This window comes from Lissotriton vulgaris, chromosome 4_1 (genome assembly GCF_964263255.1).
Source record: "Lissotriton vulgaris chromosome 4_1, aLisVul1.2, whole genome shotgun sequence".
Lineage (NCBI taxonomy): Eukaryota > Metazoa > Chordata > Amphibia > Caudata > Salamandridae > Lissotriton > Lissotriton vulgaris.
In genome coordinates, this window is record NC_141691.1 from 134691000 (window position 1) to 134708365 (window position 17366).

Here is a 17366-nt window from a genome sequence, read left to right on the forward strand (position 1 = left end):
GGCATCAAGATCAGCAACGATCTGACCATGCATGCCCAAATCAGTTCCGTTGTGTCTTCTTGTTTTTCCTCCCTTCGTTTAATCCGTAAGATTTCCCGGTTCTTTTCTATTGACGCTCTCAAGACCATCATTACGGCCCTCATTACCTCCCGCTTGGATTACGGAAATGGCTTGTACGTAGGCATTCCTGCCTACGAAACTCGCCGCCTCCAGGCTATCCAAAACCAGGCGGCCCGCCTTATTCTTCGCCTTCCCAAATCTTCTCACATCACTCCCGCCCTCAAGTCCCTCCACTGGCTTCCGGTCCACCTTAGATCTTTCTTTAAACTAGCCTGTTTGGCCTTTCGGGCGCACGCTCGCTCTGCCCCGCACTTCATCAACTCTCTTATCACCTCTCACGCCCCAAGCCGCACCCTCCGCTCCTCATCACTTTCTCTCCTCCACGTTCCCCGCTTCCGCAAATCACGTACTGGGGGTACCCGATTCTCTGTGCTGGCCCCCCAGTTCTGGAACAGCCTCCCTCTCTCTATCCGCTCTATTCCTATTTTTTCTCACTTTCTCAAAGCTCTTAAAACCTTTCTTTTCCTTCAGGCATTCCCTGGCTAAACCTCTTGGGTCCCTCTGTAGATACTGATGTGTTTCCCCAGCGCCAGGAAGCCGCTTGGCCGCAGAGCGCTTTATTAAGTCTCTTTTTCATTTCATTTCATTTCATTGTAAATGACAATGCCATTTATTTATGTTAAACAAAACATAAATAAAAATATTGTCAAGAGCAATGACAATAGCTCTAACTTTCAAAAAGGCAAAACCATTGCATTGTAAATGCTTGTTGTTTTCTCGAGGTTGCGATTGCGCTCCCTGCTTTCCTTGGAGGTGGCGGCAGCAACAGCGGCGCTAGGACCTGGGGATCCGGTGAGAGAGGCGAGAGAGGCGTGCATGACTCTTAGGGGGGAGACTGAGGAAAGACGACTTGGATGACGCCGGGTGAGCTTGTGTACTCGGACCCTCTCGGTCTTGGCGTTACTCCAGCTTCGGGGGTCAGTCTGTAAAGATATTTGCTACGCCCCTCATTCTTACTGTGCAATAACGCAGATATTAACGATCAGACGCCCTAAAGCGGGGTCAGTGGTGAAGCACGAGTGCATGGATCTGGAGTTGACTGCTGTTGTTCCGGTTAACCTCACAAGTAGGGGGGAGGTAGAGCAGTGCCGAGAGCGGGTGTATAGGCAGAAATTGGTGGATGAATCAGCCTTATTTTAAGTTACGAACCACAGTGGTTGTTCTGCCCCTATTTTCACCTCGGGTGCTGCTCCCATTAATAACTCTACGCGGAAACAGGGGGAGCTCCTGGCTGTATCACTTTCCCCGCCGAGGAGACACAGAAACAGATATCAGCTCAGATCACAGCAGGAGCTGAGATCGAAGGGAGTGTTGGATCCAATAGAAAGGGAGCGGCCTATGCCATTAACCCCCGGCAAAGGGAAAAAAAAGATAGGGAGCATTAAAAAAGCTAAGGGGGTAAAAATAGTCCAACTTCCCCCAAAAAATACCCCTTCACTTAAGACCTATTTTAAAATAATGGAGCAAGTTGTGGGTCCTGAAGCACAGTTAGACACAGCCATGGCTGCTCAAGGGACCGGGGCTCCCTTGCTCCCTTTGGAAAATCATTTTGCGCCTTTGGAGGGGCTGTTGCAAACTGGAGGAGTGGATTCAGCTGAAGTTCTGACTACTGAGCCCCAGGTCAGGGAATCTGCTGTAGGTATAGTTAGCTCCATTCCTTCTTCCTTACATCCCTCGCACTGTATAAGAGTCTCGGGAGCCCCACAGAATTCCCAGGTCTCACTGACAGAAGCTGTCCCTTCGCCACAATTATCCGGAGAGGGGGGCAACACTCATAATCAGGCTGTTACTCAGTTAAAAGATCTGGTTCAGGTTCAGGCTCAGGGAGATCGGAGGCAGTCCGAAAGCTCAGACGGAGATAGAGACAGGCTGGGCTCCCTCTTTCAATCTTTAAGGGGAGATATAATGACTAAATTTGAGATCTCAGAAAGTAATCAAAAGGCTATCCAAGACAGGTTTGATTTATTGGAGTCCAAAATAGATGATGTAATTACTCGGACTGGAAATTTGGAAGTCGAAGTTGCTGCCTTATCTGAATCTGTCCAAACGAACTCCGAGGACATCGACACCCTGAAATTGCAGAACAGAAACCTTGCTATGGATCTGGAGAGACTAGAAACGCAAGTGCGTCGGAACAATCTCAGAATCCTGAAAATACCTGAAGGGGAAGAACAGGAGGACATCAAGGGTTTTGTTTGTAAGCTTTTAAGGGAAGGTGTCCTAAAAGATCGGCCTGACATAGATTTGGAGGCAGAAATACAAAGGGTGCATAGGGACCCCTTTAAGCCACGAACAGACAGGAAAGCTCCCAGAAAAAGTTTAATGAACTTTCAGTCATATAGTGTTAAGGAGCTAATTCTAGGAAGATGCTTATCTAAGTCTGTCCTCCATCATCGAGCAAACCCATATCTAATTAGATCAGACATTGGAAGGAGGACAGCTCAGAGGCAGTGGGAACTGGGTTCCAGGATGCCAGAACTGAGATCACTCGGAGCGCAAGTCCAGATGAAATTTCCTGCCTTATTGAAGATCATGTGGCGAAACAAAATGTATAACTGTAGTCAGTCTGAGGATGTAGATGACCTCCTCTCCCTGATGAGGCCGAAATAACAACGAGAAAGCAGAAAGGGGGAGGAGCGAGTGGGAGGAAAGATAAAGAATGAAGAATGAAGAAAACACTAGGGATAGCACAAGGGGACAGCACAAGGGCGAGAGTCATAATAAAGTGATAATGATAAATGAGTAAAAAAAAATATATATATATATATAATAATAATAATAATAATAATAATAATAATAATAATAATAAAGAAAGAAAAATAAAATTAAAGGAGAATAATGGGAGAAAATAAATTATAAAAAACATATGGTTTTATTTCTAGCACCATCCCCTCAAATATTAGGAGTTGTGACATCATGCCGCTGAAGCTATAGTTTAAGATAGCTCAGCCACTGGCAGTTCCCCTGAGGCCCTAAAGGCGGTTACATCGTCAGGTATGAAGGGAGGGTTCCTTGGGGGTCGGTTTTGGAGGGTTCATTGGGTGGCGGGGAAAAGGGAAAAAATGTCCTCATACGCAAAGAAGATATCTTATCTACTTAAAGCTCTAGATACGTGGGAAGTAGGTGCCGGAACATGACTAGCTCAACAAGCATAACAATCCTCTCCTGGAATATTAACGGAATAGGAGAAGGGAGAAAACAATCCAGGGTCTGCAAATTTTTAAGAAACTCAGATGCCCATTTTATTTTATTACAAGAAACCCACCTAGGGCCTCATTAATGAAAAGTGACGCATCGCTGCGTGAAAACAGCGATGCGTCACTTTTCACTGCGCACTCCTTGCGACACCAATGATGCGTCATATTTAATGTATGACGCATCATGTCGCAAGGACTTACAGATACGTCAGTATTTCTGACGTATCTGTAAGCCCAAAAGTGACGCATTGCTGGAGTGTGTCACAAAAGTGACGCAACTCCAGCAATGCGTCCTTTCACATGGGGAAAGCCCCATGTGAAAGGGCTTGCGTCAGTCTTACGCCTGCTGTGAGGCAGGCGCAAGATTTTGACGCAACAGCATCCTAAAAGTGACGCAGTGAAATCTCATAGATTTCACTGCGTCACTATTACGAGGCTTTTTGCGGGGGACGCAGGTATAATGTGGCGCAGGGGTTTAAAAAGTGACGCATCTATGTATATAGATGCGTCACTTTTTAAATATGGCGCAACAAGGCGCATATTTTACTCCGCTGGTGCGTCACAAAAAGTGACGCACCGGCGGCGCAAAACTGACGCAAGGCCTCATAAATAAGGGCCCTAGCGTCCAGGGCCGGCTCTAGGCTCATGGTGGCCCTGTGCAGGGAGCGTAGGTGGGGGCCCCCCGGAAGAAATGCAAAAGAAAGGCAAAGCAATATGTTCAACTCACTTGTAATCGCTCGATTACCTTTGCAGATATTTGTTGTCACTTCGCAGTTGCATGATTAGAGACCTGCGTGAGTTAGCAGACTCGTCTCTGCATTTGCAAAGAGCTGTTTTTGCAATCACTTACAATCTGGAACGTTAACGACCAACAAGGGCGGTGTACTGCTTTGAGAACAACTTGCAGCTAAAACATACTGATAGGAATGCTAATGAGACGAGAGTCGAACAGCAGCTCGAGTGACACAATTAATGACAACGTGGATAAAATGTGCACTTTGGAAAAAGGAAGTCATACACTGCACTACTGTTCCTCAGTCCTGCTGTAAAACGCGCAGCAAATGTCAGGCCCCGTTATGCCAACAATGAAGTTGCTAACAATTTGGATAGACAGCGAACATGGAGAACGGGCACGGGGTAGGAGGACCACAAGTGATTGCAGGGCTTTCCTCTTTCCAGACTCCAGTCCAGCTCTCGCAGAAGATGAAGGGCAGAAGAGGCACGAACCTCGAGACAGAGCCTCACGCGCACCGTCACTGCCAAGCCATTGCCCGGTCGGTCGGAGGCCGCCAAATCCTGCCAGGGGGCCGCCACAGTGATACTAGATCCGAATCCGATCCTCGGCTCGGTGACCGGTCGGTCGTCGTGGCGGCCCCTCGGGTTTGGCGGCCCTGTGCAGGTGCACAGTTTGCACATGCTTTGGGCCGGCCCTGTAGAGTCAAATGATTGTAAGATCGTCTTTGGAAAATTGGGGTGGGTGCAAGAAATAGTGTGCTCCAGACAGAAGGGGGCATCCAGGGGGGTCGCAATAATTATCAGGGCAAACAGGGGGTTAAGGTTGTTAAAGTGGGATACGGTTCAGACAGGTAGGTGGCTTGTGGCAGCCCTCTCGATCTGCGTCATTCAAAACACCTATGCACTGTACTATGGTCCTAATGACGATAATCCTGGCCCACTTTTTAAATTGAGGACAGGGTTACTTGAGACATCAGCCCCGGTGATTCTTGGGGGTGATTTTAATTTGGTTTTTGATTACACCTTAGATCGGACTTCTAAAGCAAAATACCACGCTCCTACTAAATCTATTTCGGCTCTGGGAAACATCATGAAAGACTTTAATTTGTTGGATGTCTGGAGGTCTAAATATGGTACTACTAGAGGTTATTCATTTTACAGCAATAAGTATAAACAGTACTCTAGAATTGACTACTTTTTAACAGATCAATGTTTTTTTGCTGATATCACTTCGGTTTCCCACACTCCAGTAGGGATTTCTGATCATTCTGTAGTCGAATTAGTCCTTATATTGAGCTCTAGACCCACAGATATTAGGTGGACACTAGATAGGACGTTGCTCCTAGATGATAGAGTAAAGGCAGAGGGGAAAGAAAAAGCGGCTGAATTTTTCATCTTTAACACAGGTTCCTCTACGGATCAGATAGTATGGGAATCCTTTAAGGCCTTTCTATGCGGACTGTTGAGTTCATTAGCGGCTCATAAGAGGAAAACAATAAAAAAAAAAGTCAGATGATTTGAAAGCTATAATAGAAAAGGATTCCGAGTTACAGTTGGCTACTGTCTCAGACAGGGGAAAGATCCCAGAGCTGGAGAAGGAGCTGTTAGATTTACAAATTTCGCTCAAAGTTGCTGAGGATAAGATCATTAAGGATAGGTGGGAGGTCAGCAAACTGAGAAACTTTGAGTATGGAGAAAAATGTGGGGCTTTGCTGGCTTGGAAGTGTAGAGTAGAGAGAACTAGGAATAACATCAAAGAGTTAATTCACAGGGAGTCAGGCCTTTCAATCAGGGAGGATGTGGCTATAAGCGAGGAAGCGAGGGGCTTTATGAAAGGCCTATATCATGAAGAAATGAGTTTTGGGTTAGAGGAGGCCCAGGCCTGGCTAATCCAGAGAAATCTACCTCAAATATCTGAAATAAATAGGGACTATCTGGCGAGTGAGATCACGGAGGGGGAAGTAAGAGATCAACTTAAGAAAATGAGTTGTGGCAAAGCTGCCGGCCCAGATGGGTTGCCAATCGAGGTTTATAAAGACTATTCAGAGATATTGGTTCCTGTGCTTACAACACTTTTTAATAGTCTTTTTATTCAGGGGTATAATATCCCCCCTTCATGGTCTGAAGCCACGATAACCCTTATAGCAAAGCCCAACAAAGACCCCAAAAAGATTAAATCTTACAGACCTATCTCTCTTTTGAACTCTGACCTGAAGCTCTATTCTGGGATATTGGCTACTCGACTTGCTAAAATTATAAAATCAATAATTTACCCTGATCAAAGACGGTTTATCCCAGGGAGGCAGCTGAATGAGTTAACATTCCAGGTGATAGGAGCAATTGATGTTGCGGTAGAGAGGGGGTTGCCACTAGCCTTAATAGCCATAGATGCGGCCAAAGCTTTTGACCAGGTAAACTGGCCATATCTTTGGGCCACAATGGCCAGTTTTGGGTTCCCCTCCGTTTTTATTGAGGGCATCAGATCACTCTATCAGAGTCCACGAGCAAAAGTCCTGGTTAATGGAGGCCTGTCTGATTGGTTTAAAATTTCCCGTGGTACTAGGCAGGGTTGCCCCCTGTCCCCCCTTTTGTTTAACATTTATATTGAACCTTTTGTTTGCGCAATCAGAACGGATCAGTTAATTCGACCCTTAAAAATAGCAGACCTGTAGCTTAAAACAGCTCTGTATGCGGATGATCTTCTCTTATATACCTCCAATCATGTAGAGGCAATTCCTAGGCTATTTCAACTTGCAGAGGAATTTGGAAGATTCTCTGGGTATCAAATTAACAAGGAGAAAACAGAAATAATGGGATGGAATAATTGTACGGTTATACAGGGGGCCAAACACAAAATGAGGTATTTGGGAATCCATCTGACTCAAAAATTGAATGATATACCTAAAATCAGTTGGCGGATAGTAGTGAAAGAGATTACTGAAACGCTAACAGGATCGGGTAATCTGCCACTGAATTTATATGGATGAGTAAATTTTGTTAAACTGATCATATTTCCCAAATTAACCTTCCTTTTTAATATCATCCCATTACCCTTTCCCCGAAAGATATTAGGATCCTGCAAAGGGAAGATCGGATCTTTTATATGGGCTTCAAAATCTCCTAGGATAGCCTGGAAGAAATTAAGGAGGGGGTTGAAGATAGGTGGTCTGGCCTTACCAGATCTATTTATATATTGTCATGCCTTTCACTTTAAACATTTTAGGTTACTGGCCAATAAATTGGACTCTTCTTCACAGGGCCGCCTCTTTCAGGCGTTGTTGCAAGACAAACCACAGAGCCAAGAGTTCTTCCTTCTTAAATTTGGCGACCAGAAGTATTTTAAAAAGGTTCGACTTAAGATCCTACAGACAGCACTTAGGAACTGGTTAGTTGTCCGGAGATCCTTGGGGATCCCATATTATAACTCTCACGCCCCAATTTGGGATTCTCCGGGCACTCCGGAATGTCTCCAGGATCAATTGTCTCAGCCATTAAAATCAGCAGGTTTGAGCAGATGGGGGAATCTTTGTGTTCATTCAGGCCTTATAGACTGGGATTCTTTATATTCCCTAACTAACAGGTCATTAACAAGATTTACATTTTACCAGCTTTCGGCCTGGTGGTCAAGGCAGGAGTTGGAGTTTGAGGATGAAACAGGGATTCTTGATTCTGTCTGCAGGGAGGGAGTATGGAAACGAGAGATATTGTTTTGGTACAGATTGCTAATTGGGGTAAATGGAACGTTAAAATTAGAGTTGGCGGGCCTCTGGGGTAATGTTTTATCAGATTGCCCGGTGGAAACTTTAAAGATCTGGACAAACTCATTTTCCATGTCCCAGAGCCTAATAAAACCGGCTAATCTCAGAAGGAATCATTTGTTCACTTCTTATAGGGTATATTGGACCCCGGCTAAATTATTTAAGGTTAGGTCAGACAACTACTATTGCCCTAGATGTAAACTCCCGGCAGCCAATGATCAACACATGTTTTTAGAATGCCCAAAGATTTTTGAATATTGGAATAATGTATTTTTATCACACACTGGAAAAGCAGCAGGAACGGCACCATGTGCAGTGCAAGAGGGCGCTGCTTCTTTCTGCAGCTCGAGTAGATGTTCTACTCAAGCTGTAGCTTCCTCAACGCAAATGGAAGGTTTCTCAATGCAAGCGGTAGCTGCCATCTGCGACCGCTCACATTGTGCAATCTCGCCGGATCGAGGTCTGGAGTAAGATTTTCCTCGCTCATGCCCACCAACTTAATGATAGCGATCGTGAATGAGGGAAAAACTCTGCTCTGCCAAAGAGAGCGAAGTTTTTCGGAGCTCCTCCAGCTACGCAGAACACGAAGTGAGACAATATCTGCAAACTTCGCGAGCGGAGCAGAATTTCACACCGAGGCCTAGCTTAGGGCGTACTTTCCAAAGACTAAATCGCAGTGCTATGTATAAATGTTTTGCGATCAGTACAGTTGCAAAACATTCATTTTTTACTGACATCTCAAGGGTGGTGGTAACTATTTGCAAATGGAAGGGATAGAGAAACCTTCCCCTTTGTGAATGTTGAAACAAATATTTTTTATTGCAGGCGGTGGTCCAAATGAAACATAAACATTTTATTTTATCTATTGAAACGTATCCCGGTTTCAGTATTTATTAGAAAGCCATCACAGACATAGTTGTCTTCTGACGCCAGCAGGCCACCATCCCTTTGATGGCTGGAATTCCTAATGGGTCACACATTGCAAGGGAGGTAAGGGGTTGGCGTGGCTCCTGAGCCAACTTCCATAAAGAGTGTTTATTTCTTTAAAGAAGGAGAGCAGTCTGGGAGGAAATATGGTGAACAGTGAGTACTGCTGAATGCTTTGATCTTCATGCACACATGTCCTTTGACGATGGGCACTGCCTAGGACTAATCAAGGCTTTGCTTGACCACGCATATGTGGGGAGAGTGAATTTGAACGCGTATGCATTGTGATGTTCCCGCCACATGCGGGCAGCAAGCTGGTCTTATAGTGCATGATAAACTTTATTTTTCCTTTAGACTGAATACTTAGAGCTGACTTAATGACTACCCAGAGTTTGGTTTAACCCCTTGCGTGCACGTGACGTCCGGGAGCCGTCACGCGTCATGGTGGGCGTGTGTGGAGGACGGCCCCCGGCCATCCGAACCCCGCCCACTCATTATTTTTCCCCGCACTGCAGCGGAATTTGCCCATCGTCAAAGGACATGAGATCTTCCAGTGGATCCCCACCGAAACAAGAAAGACTGTCACCCAGGCCCTTGTCACCAGCCGACTGGACTACGGGAACACCCTGTACCCAGGAACCACAGCCAAACTTCAGAAACAACTTCAGCACATACAGAATGCCTCCGCACGACTCATCCTCGACATCCCTCGCCACAGCCACATAACACCCCACCTGAGAATCCTGCACTGGCTCCCCGTCAGCAAGAGGATCACGTTCAGGCTCCTCACCCACGCACACAAAACGCTCCACGACATGTGCCCCGAATACCTCAACAACCGCCTCTCATTCTACACTCCCACCCGCCAGCTCCGCTCCTCCATCCTCGCCCTCGCCACCGTCCCACGGATCCGCAGATCCAAAACCGGAGGAAGATCGTTCTCCTACCTGGCCGCCAAGACATGGAACTCCCTCCCCGCACACCTACGACTGATCCAGGAGCACCTCACCTTCAAGAAGCACCTCAAGACCTGGCTATTCGATCAGTAACAGCACCCCCCTCCCTTCAGCGCCTTGAGACCCTCACGGTTGAGTAGCGCGCTCTATAAATATATTGATTGATTGATTGATAGGCGGAAAGGAGCGAAGGCTGGTCTCATCTATCTCAATGCCATAGAGTGCCAATGCCAGCCCACTGCGTGGGATGCACATGGGTCACACACAGGCAAAGCCAGGGACAAGGGAGGGCCTGCCCATGCCTGTTAAAGCCAGGCAAAGACAGGGGAGGGTGAACCCCCTAGGCTGTTAGCCCCTCCATGAGTGAAAAACCTGGCGCATTGCTTTTGTAAGGTCCATTTAAAGCTCTACATGTGTGGTTGTTTTCTGAAAACTCTTGCTGAGACTAGTCTAGGCTAGTCGCTTCACCCTTGTTTATTACCCCTTTCAATGTTGCCGCCTCACTGTGCTAAATAAATCTTTGTTCACCCGCAATCCCCTACGGGCGGGTTTTCCTATTTGGTTCTATTCCTTTTTAATCTATTTTTGTTATTTTACACCTTGATTCCTAATTGCTTTCTTTTTCATATCCTTTAATTAAACTCTCATTCGTGGGTAAGAGAAAGGCTGTGGGCAGCGTTACAGGGCCAAACTATCCATAGAAATCAAATAGTAAGGCTGCTGAAAATTGCACAATTGATGCTTTCAATTATCTAGTAGAAAAGAGTGAAACACTTTAAAAATGTGGAGAATTGGTAGAGGGCCCTACATAGAGGGAGAAAAAGTTGCTTAAAATGTTTGAAAGAAAAGCCAAACTTCCCAAAATCACCTCATTTGCTTTTAAAACTAGCCCCAGAGGGAAGGCTGAAACTAACACCATCCATTTGATTATTGTAAAAGAGCCCATAGGTTCAAATGGCCGTGTTCATCTAAAGCCATCAGTGATTTGCTCAAATCGCGAAGGAACTGCAAGACAAATACTAGAGATTTAGTTCAGCGACTATCATCAATCGATCCATAATATCATGGCTTCTTTTGGTATCAGGGGACATTAGCACGATCTCATTCGTTTGGGAAGAAATCCTAATCCTCCCTGTGATCCAACACTGAATGGGTCTACTGGTAGACACAAGTTCAGTTGCATTAACCCTGGCTATAATTCTGATGTTGTAGAAACAGAGTGGGGAATAAGTTACATTTAAATGGGAAACTCCTAGGAAGTTCCTTTAAAAACCTATTTAAAATTCCAAATGAAAACAGAGTGCAGGCCCATGGTGCGAATGTCATATTCATAATTTGTCCCCCTAAACTAAGGTGTGGCTCTAATGAAGAAAAAAACTCTCTAAAAAACAAAGTAATGCACTATATTCGTAGGGGCAGATTTACAAGCCCCTTGCGCCTCTTTTACGCCACCGTTGCGTCACTTTTGTGACGCAACGGCGGCGCAAAAGATGCGCCATGGTGCGGGATATTTACAACGTGACGTTTCTGGGAGATGCGTCGCGTTGTACACCCCTGCGTCAGAAGGAGGCGTTCTGGCGCAGGGGGTGGAGGGGGCGTTTCGGCGCAGGAACGCCTCCTAAAAGTGGCTGAGTGAAATCTACAAGATTTCACTCAGTCACTTTGCGGCCAATGCTGCGTCAACACCCTGCGCCTGCTTGAAGCAGGCTTAAGGATTTACCCAGCATTGTAAGAATAGGCCCCCCTAAAGCATTGCTGGAGCTGCGACGTGCTTGCGACGCAACTCCAGCAATGCGTCACTTTTACGGCACAGATGCGTGATGCATCTGTGCCGTTTTTGCCCCATGGTGCGCCGCATTTAAAATGCGGCGCATCCATGGTGGCGGAGGCATGGCGCACAATAAATGGCGCATCCCTGCTGAAATGCAGGGCTGCTGATATGCAGGGATGTGCCACTTATTGTAAATCTGCCCCTAAATGTCTGCCTATGCTGCTCTATTGTTCACTCTTACATAATCCAAGCTGAGTGGCATTCGGATCAAGTGGCGTGATGGAATTATCTAGAGGTGAGACTTGTAGACATCAAAATTGACCAGGGTCTAATTAAACTTTAACGTAGATTCCCATTGCTTGGATTTTGAAGAGCTCCCCACAATCAGGAGCCATATGCTGTAAAGATAAACACTGCTAAATTGCCATCTTGTGTGTCACATGTAACCTGCGAAACACACGCGAACACCATGGAGGCAGTTGATCGACTACAAAGGTGTTCTATGATTTCTGCACAGAGCATTAGGTCCAAACCTACAGTTGTGTGCAGCCCTGTTTTTGCTGATGGGAGAGTGCAAGTACTTGGACCATATTCCCAAGAAGAGCTAAGCTTAACAAATCTTAAAAAATTCCTTTTGTTTTGACTCTTATTTACGAGTCTTCCATGGCAATTCTGAAAGACCCACAGAGTGCTATTTGTAGGGCCTATAGTTTGGGTGCTCTCACCCATTAGACATTTGAGTTGGAATATTGCAAGAATTAACTCAAAATTGGCAGATAGCAACGGGGGTATGTTCATAGAAAAATGTCTTTTTTGTATTTTTATTTTTACTTTATACAGCAGTGTAATTCATAATACAGAGAATACATACCAAAAATTAGAAAGAAATGGCAACGACCACGCATAATTCTTGCTACAAAAAGGGATGTAGTAGGGAGAGGAAAGGAGAAGTTCGGCATCTTAAATGAAGCACTCAAAAAGAGAGATAAAGGACAATGAAGCAGAATTTCAACAGGACTCAATCATTCCATTGAAACCAAGACCATATTTTTACGAATTTCCTAACTGAAGGTCAGCCCCTGGCTTTAGCCACTGCTCGTTCACATTCATAGGTTTGCCGTAACGAAGCCCACCAGCCACTAAGCTTTGGAGGAAATGGGTCAATCCAGGACCTAAGAATCCATAATCAAGCAGAGACAATTGAGATTGTATCTAAGGCACTTAGATGTCGCTCTAGCCCCCTTCATGCCCCAAGAGTAGGTATTTTTTCCCAATGCGAGATCTTATCTTATCTTAATCGGAACTTATAGAGCGCGCGGTCACCCAGAGCTTTCATGGCGCTAGTCAGGCAGGAATCACACTGAGGAAAGTTACCGCTTGCTCGTATAGCCAAGTTTTAAGCAATTTTCTAAATGTCAGGAGGTCTTGCTCATCCGGATTGGTAGTGGTAAGGAATTCCAGAATACAGGAGCGAGATGAGAAAATCTGCATCTTCCTTGGCGTTTCAGCTTAAAGGTAGGGACAGATAGAAGCTGAAGATGGGCCGAGCGGAGGTTACGAGAGGGTACATGTCTGACAATTCTACAGATGATTAATTTTGGGCTTTTACCGCGCAAAGCCTTGAAGATGATACGCCCAGTCTTGAAGGCGATGCGTTTGACCAGAGGGAGCCAATGAAGTTTATCCAGAAGTGGTCTGGCAGATGACCATCTAGGTTGTTTATGTATAAGTCTCGCCGCCTGATTTTGGACCAGTTGGAGACGCTTATGTAGGCCCAAAGGAAAACCCAGGTAAATGGAGTTGGAAAAGTCTAAACGTGACAGAACCAGAGCAATTACAACCTGTATTAGAGCGGAATGAGTAAGCAGATGGGCGATTTTCCTAATCCTCCGTAACTGAAATAGACAGGAGGAGACCACTGCGCCCACTTGACCTTTAAGAGAGAGGTCGCGTTGATAGTGACCCCAAGACTTTTAACCGATGCGGAAGGGGTGGGGGAAAGGCCCAGTTCTGCTGGCCAATAGTGGAGTCCCCAAACAAGAGCGCTCTTCCCGGGCAAGATTAATTCAGTCTTGCCCGGGTTGAGTTTCAGGTGATTCTGGTCCATCCAGCTCTGAATATAGAGCATAGTGGATTGAAAATTGAGGATGGAATCGGTAGAGTTGTCCAGGGTAAAGACCAGCTGGAGGTCATCCGCATAATTAAAGGTGGTGACCGCCATATTTTTTAGAGAGCTGATCAGGGGCCGAAGGTACAGATTAAAGAGAAGAGGTGACATGGAAGAGCCTTGAGGGACTCCGCATGAAGTTGCTAATTTAGGGGCGGTGAACGGAGTGAGTCGGACAGCTTGAGTTCTGCCCTGGAGAAAAGAACCAATCCAGTCATGGGTGACGCCCAGGATGCCGGCCTGCCTGACACGGTCCAACAAGATCTTATGGTCGACCGTGTCAAAGGCGGCCAACAGATCTAATAACACCAATGCCTGGGCGATGCCTCTATCTGCACCGGCTCTCATAGTGTCCAATAGCGTCAGGATTACTGCCTCAGTGGAATGGGCCAGCCTGAAGCCTGCCTGATGCGGCTCTAGGTATTCTGATAGTTCTATGACGTTAGAGAAGCATGTGGTCACATGCGCCTCTAGGATTTTAGACAGAAAGGGGAGGAGAGAGATGGGCCGGTAGTTAATAAGGTTTACGGGGTCAGCCCCTGGTTTTTTGAGTAGGGGAACAATTATGGCATTTTTGAAGGCGGAAGAAACTCTGCATTGTGGCAGTGAATGGTTAAGGAGAGGTAACACACTGTGTGGTAAGTGAGAAAGGACATCCCTCATGATATAGGGGGGGCAGCAATCGTTAGGGGAACCTAATTTAATGCAGGTCAGTAGATCCAAGAGCGTTGAGGGGCTGATAGGGGGAACATTTTCTAAGGTAGAGGTGTTAATTACCAGATTGGCCTTTGGAGTGGGAATGCTACCTTTAATGGACGCAATCTTCTGTAAAAAGAAATTGTTGAGGGAGTCACAGGACTCTTGAGTAGGGGTTTGTTTTGGGAGGATCCTTTCGGGGTTGCAGAGATCTTTGACTATCAAGAAGATTTCCTTCAACTTATTCTGGGAGTCTAGTATTCTCTGTGGGAAATAGATGGCTTTGGCTCCCTGAATAGCAATTTTGTACTCTTTACGAGCCAGAGAGTACTGGAGTTTATTTTCCTGAGATCACCCTCTAGCCGAGCTGTTAGAGTTGGAGTCATTTCCTCCCTGTATGTTTTGAGTTTAGGACACTGCACAAACATGTGGGTTAGGTCTGCTGCCAAAAGATGACACTTTGGGCAGAAAACATTCTCCGAAGCTTTGGTCTGTGTCCAATTAAAAACACGGTTGGGTGTATAATAGATCATAAAAATTGTTTTAAATTGCTGTAACTTGAGTCTGACTGATACCACTGATTGATCTATTACCTCTAAGGCCTCCTGGATCTACGTGACAGAGACTTCCTTTCCCAAAAGTTCTGACCACTTTGAAGCCATTCTCATATTGTCATCCGGGGCACCCTCCGTCAGTTTTCTATAAAAGAGACCAATAGTAAGAGAATTCAATGTAGTGTATAGATAGTTAAGAATTTCAGGTGGATCAAGGTCAAAGTCCAAATTAGAGCCGCGCTGTAAATAGTCCCTAACTTGGAGGTATTTAAAGAATAAATTGTGTGCGAGCCCAAACTGTTCTTGCAGTACAATAAAAGTCTTAAACCCTTTCAGATCGTACAATTGCCCAACAGTGTTTAGCCCGTTTTGCTGCCACACCTTTGAAACTGAGTCGTGGAAGATCTCTGGAAATAGGGGGTTAAACCACAAGGGGGTATGCGTATGTAAACTCGAGAGTGAGTACCTCCAAGTTATCTCCTGCCACATTCGTGTTATATCCCTGATGACCGTAAACCTCACTCTTTTAAAGTAGTTGGGGTCCGCCATTCGATGTATTGTATTACTGATATTTGGACCCACCCCAACTGATATCCGAGCATAGTTATACCCGAATCAATGCCTGTCAAGAGTCTCTGTATCCTTCCCACAAACGCAGCCCAGAAGTATAATTTGAAGTTCGGTATGTTAAAAAGCCCTTGCCTGTAATGTAGTTTGAGATACTTAATAGCACGCCTTGCCCTCCTATATCCCAGAGAAAGCTTCCAACTATACCCTCGAGTTTTTTAACGAAAGAATCAGGGACACAGAATGGTATTGCTCAAAATAGATACTGAAATTTCGGTAGAACATTCATCTTTATGATATTCGACTGTCCCATGATACTAAGAGATAATCGGTGCCAGGCACATAATTTTATAGCTATGAGTAACAGACTCTCATATTTCAAGGGGATTATCTCTTCAACGTGTCTAGTAAGACGGAGTTACAAAAAGGGAACAGATGTATCGACCATTGACGACTGCATGCATGTTTGATAATTCAATATAGTTTGTGTCTTGGAACGATTAAGCTTGTAGCCAGAAAAGGAACCAAATAGTTCTGCTTCCCTTAGACAAATTTCATCTGTGTCTTTTTCAGGCAATGTGGGCTCCACAGTGGTTAGAAAAATTGCAAGCATTCCCCCATCACCTTTTTTGTGTTTCATGTACCGCCCTAAGTGGCATGGGTAGGCACAGATGTGTGTGCCATGCCTGGCTGAGGAGGGGTGATAACCCAAAACCGGTCCCAGGATGATTGTTCCCGGTTCAGGGAGAACCTATCCTTGCAGGTTCGCTAAGGACCTCGCTGGACTGTTCCTGTGAGGAGCAGGGTCAAGACTGATTTGCATAAATCTAGGTCCAAACCGAGGTAGCATGGTGAGCAAGAGAGCGATGGTTTGGGATGCTACCCTGAGCAATCGCCAATGGTTAGACAGACTGCAAGCATTCCTCCCATCACCTTTTGTGTGTGTAATGAGGGCCACTACACCTGTATTTAGATGTAGTCTTAAAACCTTTAAGGCTAAATGTATCAAAGAGTTGTGTCACCCTTGCGCCACCCAATGGGACGCAAGAGAGACAAAACTCTTAAGTTAGATTTATCAAACCACTTAAGGCCACCTTGCATGGCCATGATTGGCTTGATAAATCAAGAGTAAGGCAACACAGCACAAATCACTGTGTTGCGTTACTCTGCCCCAGGAAGCCATTCTATGGGTGGAGCCTAGGTGTTCCCACACATCCACTCATGTATTTTGGCACATTTACAGCTTTACCATTACTGGTAGACCTGGGAATGAGTCATAATGCTACGAATCCCCATGGGAGGCGTAACAAGGAAAATATCATTATTTCTCTTTGTTTGATCCTCTTTCTACATGTGTGCTGCATAGAAAGAGGAAAATGCATCAGAAGATTGTTTTTGTGCAGGAAGGTGTTCCTTTTTGCACTAAAGCACTAAAGCAATGCTTCCTATAACTTAGGCACCTTGTATCGTGGTGCAAGGGGACCTACGCTGGCGCTAGGCGCGCATTGTGAGCCTGTGCAGGGACAAGACAGGAATGCACCGTATAATGTTAAATACAGCACATTCCTGCCCTTCTCTATCATGCAGCACAGCGAGATGACTTGCTGCTCTGCGTGAATTTTTCATTTGTCATAAATATGCCCCTTACATTGCGTGCATGGAGGCTTAAACAAATTAGCACAAAATCAGATAACACCTGCGACTGATTGTCCACCTTACCTATGATCAATCGATTCTGTTGATAAATAGTTACAACAGGGAGACCCCCATCAATAAGGAGTCTCCTATCTTAAACCAACTGAAAGATGTTGTTGAACACTACAAAAAGCCACATTGTATGTTAATTGCTATAGATTTCAATCCTTCATTTGAACCACATGGTTTCACATTTGGGGGCAAATTTTAATTCTGGTGGAAG